Source organism: Dermacentor variabilis, chromosome 6 (assembly GCF_050947875.1).
Source record: "Dermacentor variabilis isolate Ectoservices chromosome 6, ASM5094787v1, whole genome shotgun sequence".
Lineage (NCBI taxonomy): Eukaryota > Metazoa > Arthropoda > Arachnida > Ixodida > Ixodidae > Dermacentor > Dermacentor variabilis.
In genome coordinates, this window is record NC_134573.1 from 197,015,115 (window position 1) to 197,024,767 (window position 9,653).

Consider the following 9,653-nt stretch of genomic DNA (forward strand, 5'->3'; position numbering starts at 1 on the left):
AACTCAAGAATACATACAGACTGGTCTGGTGTCCGGGACACGCAGGCTTGGAGGGGAATGAGCAGTGGCGTAGCTAGGTCGTCTGGCACCCGGGGCCCATAGGTCTTCTGTCACCCCCCTCCCCGGAAGTAGCCGGCGGAAAAAGGGGTGTCTTCAGACGTATCTGACACCCCCCCCCTCACTGGCCCCTTGCACCCGGGGCCCACAGCCCCCCGCCCCCCCCCCCCCCTGTTGCTACGCCACTGGGAATGAGAGGGCTGACGCTCTAGCGCGAGAGCTCACGAACCGAGCGGAGCAACCATCGCCCTCCCATTCACAACCCACCACTTCACAGGAGAGCCGACGCGAGGAGGAGGATAACGATCCGGCACGTATGGCACCACGCGATATTCTTGCTCACCAGCACGGCATGCGGCAAAAATACGGCGCCCCCCACACATCTTTGCAAGGGGAAGACGCAATAGATCTCCGCAGGATTCAAACGGGGGTCTACCCAAATTTATTAAGATTGAGCAAAATTTTCCCAACGATGTACGGGCGTGCCTGTCCGCGGTGTAGCGACTCACCACCGTCTTTGTACCACATCTCATGGGGATGCCAAAATAGACCGTCGAATTTAAATGCCTACTTAGTTAGGTATAATCTAACCAACACACTGGATCAATGGGAGGCACAACTCGCCAGCTCAGACCCGAAGGTGCAGAAGGCTCTTCTTGGTCACGTTCGGCTAGCGGCAGAAGCCAGTGGAACCCTGGACTTGGGGCACCACCCATCAAGCTCCTAATCCCCTATCCCCATTTCCCCAATTCAATAAAGTTATTCTCTCTCTCCTCGCATCTGTGCTTGCTGCATACCCGAGTTGTAGCCGATGACTGTTTGCCGGTTTTATGTTTCGCGAGCCAAGCTTCACGCAGCTTCTTGTGCTGCGGCTACGTGTGAATAAGGCTGACACCGGCCTCCGTTACGCGCGTCCGGCCCTGCGGCACCGAGCAGCATCCTTCCATGTTGCGCGCCTTCAAAGGCAGCCACTACCTATTGTAGTGCTTTCAAGCGTTGTAAAGGAGACACTCGAAGCGGGAAAATTTCGCCACTAAATGAGGAACGCAGCGTACGAGGGAACTTAAACTCGTTTTCAGCTCGCTTCGGCGCTCCCGACGCAGCCGACGCGGCCGCTATGTCCACGTGATCCCTCCTAGCACGTCACGCCGACGGTGGTGCCAGCTTTTCCAGTGGTGGAGCTCGAGGCCAATAGTCGTACACGCAATAACAAGTCCTCATAGTTAAACAAAACATGTTTTCGCGTAATAATAAAGCTAAAACAGCTTTTCACATGCTGTTTTTGTAGAAAATGAATAATTGTGACAGACGGAACGGAACTTGCCAAGCGCGTCTTCAAGGTTTGCTTTCTCTCCGAGGACCATGCCAATCCGAAGTCACAATATACCGGCATTCCCATGCATACCACAGCGCAGCAGCGCCAGATTTCCCTCGAGGTAATGTAGTGAAATACCTACACGCATTTGTCTCGCAAACCATACTTATTTCAAGGAAATTTTCCACATCTCAATAATTTCTCTCGTCGTACTCGAGTGCTGATTGCCGTGTTATCGTTTTTTAACGAAGCTTTCCCTCAAGTCTAAATATTTTAAGGCAGTTTGTCGTGTGCGTACCATGGCCACGTACGCTTATATCGCCTTCCGTTTCTCTACCACGGGTGCGCTTTAAAACCACGGCGCTATCGCCGTGGTTCGACGGCGATAGCCGTCGAACTCGACTATCGCGGACAACATCAGTCCCTTTCCATGTAAGTATGAGGCTCGGAGCAGGAGGTATGGCGCTTCAAAGTAACCTGGGGCCTGACGAAGCAACCGACTGAGCTATCTTTCCGGGCAACATCATAGGGTCACGAGTTCAAATCACCTGTTCTCTTCCTTTTTCTTCCCTTTTTTTAATGTCTTTTCTTTTATTTTATCACTGTACGGGAACCCTCCTAAAGAATTATATATATCCTCAATTATGTATGGCCACACATGTGCAAGTCATAAATACCAGGTTCTCTAGCCGAGTGCCATCTGTGCGGCACAACCGAGCTCAGATTGGTCCACCTTGACTGATCAAATAAGGCACCACTGTAGGTTAAGTGAGGCGTACAACTCCTGCGGGACCCGCCGTGGTTGCTCAGTGGCTATGGTGTTAGACTGCTGAGCACGAGGTCGGGATCGGATCCCGGCCACGGCGGACGCATTTCGATGGGGGCGAAATGCGAAAACACCCGTGTACTTAGATTTAGGTGCACGTTAAAGAAGGTGGTCGAAATTTCCGGAGTCCTCCACTACGGCGTGCCCACGGAGCAAGAAATATTTAGGAGTGAAAACTCCGCTGTTTGCGGCGACCAGTAAAGGTCACAAGGCCGCGGATGTATTTTCATGCTGGCGGCACCTGGCGGCATATATATAGAAGAAATTACCGCCGTTTCGGTTGCCAGGGCAACCGGTTGAGCGTGTTGCTCCCGTTTGGCCGCCCGCGCCTGACTTCTACCGCGGAGTGGCCGGAGCTGCCGAGCCGCCTGCCGGGCGCTGCATTTTTTTTTTTTCGCTGCGGCTTCTACGACGCGCCGCATGGTGCCGCCACTGTATACGGTAGCGTCGGCGCATGCAACAATTGTGACTTTATCTGGTCGCCCGCGCTCGCTCGCGCTGACGAAAGTTTCACCTCCTATATGTCTTACTCCGTGGGCGTGCCTCATAATCAGAAAGTGGTTTTGTCACGTAAAACCCCATAATTTAATTTTTTAATTTAACTCCTGCGGGGACGGTAGAGTATCCGCCTCCCGTGCAATAGGACCGTGGTTCAAATCCCGGTGCCGCACAATTCTCCACCAGAAAATACCAAAAAAAGAAACCGTGTGTTGAGAAAATTGCACAAACAGGCCTGGAGTGCGGCCTGATCCCGGTGACCAGAACCGGTAACTCACTTCCTCACCAGAGCAGGATTGGCCACCCTGGTGCAGTACTTGGCCACAACCTCCTATATGAATACAACAATCAAACCCCGGCCCTCAGTCTCCAGCAGCCGCGAGGCAACTGACCACGGCGGCGGTCAGATCTGTGGCGCAGCAGAGGGTGCTAAGAATACCTGGCTCCGGACAGGGCGCCATTGGAATCTGAACCTGGCAACGTTTAACGTTAGAACGTTACCTAGTGAGGCGAGTCTAGTAGTGTTATTAGAGGAATTAGAGGGTAGTAAATTAGATATAATAGGACTCAGTGAGGTTAAGAGGACAAAAGAAGCATATACAGTGCTAAAAAGCGGGCACGTACTGTGCTACCGGGGCTTAGCGAAGAGACGAGAACTAGGAGTCGGATTCCTGATTAATAAGGAAATAGCTGGTAACATACAGGAATTCTACAGCATTAACGAGAGGGTGGCAGGTCTTGTTGTGAAACTTAATAAGAGGTACAAATTGAAGGTAGTACAAGTCTATGCCCCTACATGCAGTCATGATGATCAGGAAGTCGAAAGCTTTTATGAAGACGTGGAATCGGCGATGGGTAAAGTCAAAACAAAATACACTATACTGACGGGCGACTTCAATGCCAGGGTAGGCAAGAAGCAGGCTGGCGACAAGTCAGTGGGGGAATATGGCATAGGCTCTAGGAATAGCAGAGGAGAGTTATTAGTAGAGTTTGCAGAACAGAATAATATGCGGATAATGAATAACTTTTTCCGCAAGCGGGTTAGCCGAAAGTGGACGTGGAGGAGCCCGAATGGTGAGACTAGAAATTAAATCGACTTCATACTCTGCGCGAACCCTGCCATCATACAAGATGTAGACGTGCTCGGCAAGGTGCGCTGCAGTGACCATAGGATGGTAAGAACTCGAATTAGCCTTGACTTGAGGAGGGAACGGAAGAAACTGGTACATAAGAAGCCAATCAATGAGTTAGCGGTAAGAGGGAAACTAGAGGAATTCCGGATCAAGCTACAGAACAGGTATTCGGCTTCAACTCAGGAAGAGGACCTTAGTGTTGAAGCAATGAACACAATCTTATGGGCATCATTAAGGAGTGCGCAATAGAAGTCGGTGGTAACGCCGTTAGACAGGAAACCAGTAACCTATCGCAGGAGACGAAAGATCTGATCAAGAAACGCCAATGCATGAAAGCCTCTAACCCTACAGCTAGAATAGAACTGGCAGAACTTTCGAAGTTAATCAACAAGCGTAAGACAGCGGTTATAAGGAACTATAATATGGATAGAATTGAACAGGCTCTCAGGAACGGAGGAAGCCTAAAAGCAGTGAAGAAGAAACTAGGAATAGGCTAGAATCAGATGTGTGCGTTAAGAGACAAAGCCGACAAGTGGCCGGCTTTGTCTCTTAACGCTACTAATATGGATGGATAACGGAATATGGATGGATATGGATAACGTTACTAATATGGATGAGATAGTTCAAGTGGCTGAGGAGTTCTATAGAGATTTATACAGTACCAGTGGCACCCACGACGATAGTGGAAGAGAGAATAAGCCTAGAGGAATTCGAAATCCCACAGGTAACGCCAGAAGAAGAAAGCCTTAGGAGCTATGCAAAGAGGGAAGGCAGCTGGGGAGGATCAGGTAACAGCAGATTTGTTGAAGGATGGTGGGAACACTGCCTAGCTAGAAATATTGGCCGCGACCTATATACACAATGCCTCATGACCTCGAACGTACCGGAATCTTGGAAGAACGCTAACATAATCCTAATCCATAAGAAAGGGGACGCCAAAGACTTGAAAAATTATACACCGATCAGCTTACTGTCCGTTGCCTACAAAGTATTTACTAAGGTAATCGCAAATAGAACCAGGAACACCTTAGACATCTGTCAACCAAAGGACCAGGCAGGATTCCGTAAAGGCTACTCAACAATAGACCATATTCATACTATCAATCAAGTGATAGAGGAATGTGCAGAATATAACCAACCCTTATATATAGCTTTCATTGATTACGAGAAAGCGTTTGATTCAGTCGAAACCTCAGCAGTCATGGAGGCATTACGGAATAAGGGTGTAGATGAGCCATATGTAAAAATACTGGAAGATATCTATAGCGGCTCCACAGCCACCGTAGTCCTCCACAAAGAAAGCAACAAAATCCCAATAAAGAAAGGCGTCAGACAGGGAGATCGATACGATCTCTCCAATGCTATTCACAGCATGTTTACAGGAGGTATTCAGAGACCTGGAGTGGGAAGAATTGGGGATAAAAGTTGATGGAGAATACCTTAGCAACTTGCGATTCGCTGATGATATTGCCTTGCTTAGTAACTCAGGAGACCAATTGCAATGCATGCTCACTGACCTGGAGAGGCAAAGCAGAAGGGTGGGTCTGAAAATTAATCTGCAGAAAACTAAAGTAATGTTTAACAGTCTCGGAAGAGAACAGCTGTTTACGATAGGTAGCGAGGCATTGGAAGTGGCAAGGGAATACATCTAGTACTTAGGGCAGGTAGTGACCACGGATCCGGATCACAGAGCAAGAAATATTTAGGAGTGGAAACTCCGCTGTTTGCGGCGACCAGTGAAGGTCACAAGGCCGCGGATATATTTCCATGCTGGCGGCACCTGGCGGCATGGGAAGAAATTACCGCCGTTTCGGTTGCCAGGGCAACCGGTTGAGCGTGTTGCTCCCGTTCGGCCGCGCGCGCCTGACTTCTACCGCGGAGTGGCCGGAGCTGCCGGAGCCGCCGTAGTGTTCCTGTATATATACAGGAACACTAAGCCGCCGGTCCGGAGCCGCCGAGCCGCCTGCCGGGCGCTGCATTTTTTTTTTGGCCGTGTCTGCTGTGCCCGGGGCACAGCAGACGAAAGGTGCCCGAAATGTCTACGTTCACCCATGACGTCACGTCCGCTATAACCCATGATGTCACATCCGCTCATTTCCATGGCGTCTGTCTTACGGAGCCGGCTGCGCTGCGAAGCGGTTCGTATTCCGTGCCCACTTAGAGCGTGAGTAATTCATCTTTCCACGCTATATGCGTGTAATAAAGGATTGGGGCTGTGAGCTGTTTGATGCGTTACCATTAGGTACCTTGTGCGCATATTTTGCCTCATGGCCGCGTCAAATTGCAGCCGGCATGTGGAATGGGCCGTGGCATGTTATATGGAACTGCTCATGTGAGTGGTATTGCCTCCGTCAGGATCGTCAGTGCGTGCACAGAACCATTCAGTAGTCTGATTCAGGGGAGGGTGCGCGTAAGAACGAGGACGTAAGAAAACACTGGCATGACGAGCTGTTCCGTCAGATCGCGTTACATCGCGCTTTTTTTCTAAGACCATCTCGCTCGAGCGAGAGGATCTTAGAACAGCGTTATTATTACTGCTTTTTTACAGCTTTGCTGCGGCTCATTTAATGATCACCTGCATTCTTTTAATAATACAAATGGCATCGCTCCGCGGAAGAGCGTCTCTTGAAGTTTCCAAACAAGAGCCAATGCCGCCGTGCTTGCTGCATACACGCTTACCTTTCCTAACGCAGCTAAGACGCGGCACTAGCTCTGCTACTGCGTGATACAGGGTCACTGTGATAATAAAATTAAAAAGAACAAACGAAATTAATGCAGAAAATGTCAAACGTTGTCAAGCGTGATAAACGGACCTGCCTCGCTAGATGAGTTGAAGAAATCGGCGTCCTGAAGTCAGCTTCGCCGCAGTATACTAGTGTTACGCGGTGTAGCATGTCAGAACTGAAGAGTGACCGCTTTTACCGACATATGTGTTCCTTAATAATGTACTTGTGGACCTGCCGTCTCCTATTACATTACGCGCGCCGAGGCGCCTAAGTGTACTGGCCGGCCTTCAGCGCTATTTCGGACGTGGCTGTGATGCTTTGAACCATTGGTTTGTCGACCTCGTAAGCCAGTTAATGTTTACACGCTCATTTTTTTCTTAACTGTTGATTTCTTCCATAATAGCTACGTAATTTCGTAGTTTCCTGTTCAACTGCTTTGGTCATATGCGAGTCAAGGTGTTCTCTTTAGCCGAGCGCAGTTTTCGCAAGCGAAACGACGCTTTTGCATCAGCATATAGTGCCGTCGCCCTTTTACAACACAGTCAATCAATGTCATTTTGTATGTCACTGGGAAACCGCCGAACGCAGGGAACTCACTCGCATGCGGGGAACTGCATAACTAGCCACTGGATTAGCGTTCCTCTTGGGAAGCTGCTTTGCATCAAAGGCCAGGTACCCTTGCTATGATTCACCGCAAAACATGTATGTCTAACTGCTTAAAATATTTGTATTGCGGTGAAGCTAACCTTACGGAACCGAATTTCGCAACGCTTTTTAGACTCCTGCATCTCTACCAGCCACTACCAAACGCTTGTCGGTACGTTTCTTGGCAAAGGTCCAGCTAAATCTCCCCTGTTGGAAGTGGAGGGGGGGGGGGGGGGCTCACGTATATGAAAACTGCCAAGGAAAGCAGTTGCCCTGATGAAGGCACGCTCCCCTGTCGAAACATTTGCACCAGCCTGTTCGACCACCGTTATCACCGCAACATCTTTGTGTGTTGCGGTGAAGCATGCTGATATTGGGAAAGATTTACGTGAATCTCGAATGTATGGTTTCTGTCAGCGACGAACCTAATGTTCTACTCTCAACAAAGCAGATTTTCGCAGCAGGATGCATGATGTCTTGAGAACTTTTGTTGGCTAAAGCCATACATGCCAGGTTAGCTCTTGTCACAATAATACGCTTTACCGCAATACACAAGAGGCCTCGCTGCAGGACACGCCCGCCGTAGTTAGCCAAAACCTTACGTGACCGTTCACTGCAAAACACCTCCTGTATTGCGGTGGATCGTAATAAAGCACATTTGTCAGTTTAGAATGTAAAGACCCTTGCCCTTCGCTTTTGTAATATTATGACTCAGTTTAATGAGAACATGTATTCACTGCTAAAAACATCCACATTAAAGTAGAGATATGAACACTGATGGCAGCCTGTGTTATGTTTTATCCCTTTACTTTTTTGTATACCTGTCACGCTGCCATTATTAAATTTTCCTGTACTTTGTAAGGTGCTGACGTACATAACATTACATCACAAGGAGCCACTGTGTAATTACTGTTCAAGGACCAGTGTGATGGCTTTTCTCAAGAAAGGTTTATGTTGTTGGGAAGGTTTTTTTTTTTAGAGAGGTAGCTTTCTGAGAAGAAATCAGATTTCAGGAAATAGACCTCAATGGCACAGTAATCTTGGCTGCCTTTTGCTCAAACGTGCCCTAGACATAATTGAATAATTTGCACTTTCAACTGGACAGCAGCCTTAGCTTGGGAGACCAGTGATATGGCATATTTTATCAAACTAGGTGACACATAGCATTACCAGTCCAAATAGAGACCTGTTTAAATGTTTGTCACCTTTAACACCTAGATTTTTGACCATGAATTCAGAAAAATCTGCAGCACATTTAGAAACTAGATTTTAAATGCTGTATAAGTTGGCTTCTTGTTCACTGCAGCTGTGCTCGGCGTCTGTCCAAACGGGAGAGCACTTCTGCACAGCTTATTAGGGAACATTCTTATTTACATACCTTCTTTTTATTTATCTCGCCTACAATCACAATCAAATGTTTATAGCACATGAATGTGCTGTGCATGAATCTTAACTTACAATGCCATGTTCAACAGCACAGTGCATGTAGCTTGTGTTGGTTCATTCAAGCTAAGCATTGCTACAGCCTTTAACTGTAGGTATCATGGTATGAGAGCAGAGAAATGGATATGCAAAGGCAGTTGGGCACATTGAGACAACATCTTTGTTATGTGTGAAAAGGTGACAGATACACAATATGGGGAGAACGCATGCACTTTCATATTTTCTCGCGCACAAAAAAAGCCGGAGGAATAAGGTTTTTTCACTGTGGCATAGAAACTATATGTTTGCTCTCAAAGGTAATTCTGATTCATTGGATATGTTCCTGTGCTGTGTTTATTTTCTTGAGTGTGCTTTAGTTTTTGCACGTTAATGTTTCAAACTCGTTTTTATTTTCACAGACTGAACATCCCACGTCTTGGTTTGACTTCCTGGTACAGGATACTTGCACTTAGCATGGAGTGATGAAGCAGAGCAGTGTACTTTTATTAAATGTGCAGATTTTAGCAGTATAACAGCCGTTCATTAAAAAAACATGTGTGCTGAAAATAAAGTGTTCTTACCCACATTCCTCGTTGTCTATTTATTTATTTATTAATACTGTCAACCCTCATAGAGGGTAATAACAGAGAGGACAATACAATTACATAAATCAAATATGGACAATGTCAATGTACGTAAAGTTGCTTAACACTTGTCAATTCACACTGAATAAGATGTTCACTTGAATGCTGTTCAGCACACTTCTGACATTTGTCAAAATACATACAATGAATATCAAGTCGCACATATCACTTGGCACTTCAAAACTAATTCGAAAACTCCCATAAATATGCTTCAGCAGCATCTTCAAAGTCGGTGACATCTTTTAGGCTAACAATAGCGTTTGGCAATTGGTTCCACATTTCTATCGCATCCAGGAAAAATGAGTATCGATATGTATCACTGTTGGTACAGTCCGGCTTTATAACGTAGTCGTGGTTAGTTTGCGGGTATCTTTTGCCTGGAGCATG

At 47.3% G+C, this 9,653-nt stretch overlaps 1 long non-coding RNA gene across 1 annotated transcript; it reads left to right on the forward strand.

Moving 5' to 3' along the window:
* The first annotated feature begins 5,814 nt into the window (after window positions 1-5,814).
* On the forward strand, window positions 5,815-9,208 carry LOC142586046 (uncharacterized). Its single transcript, XR_012829195.1, has 2 exons — window positions 5,815-5,993; window positions 9,042-9,208. It is a non-coding gene; the product is annotated as an uncharacterized LOC142586046 (long non-coding RNA).
* Window positions 9,209-9,653: the final 445 nt, after the last annotated feature.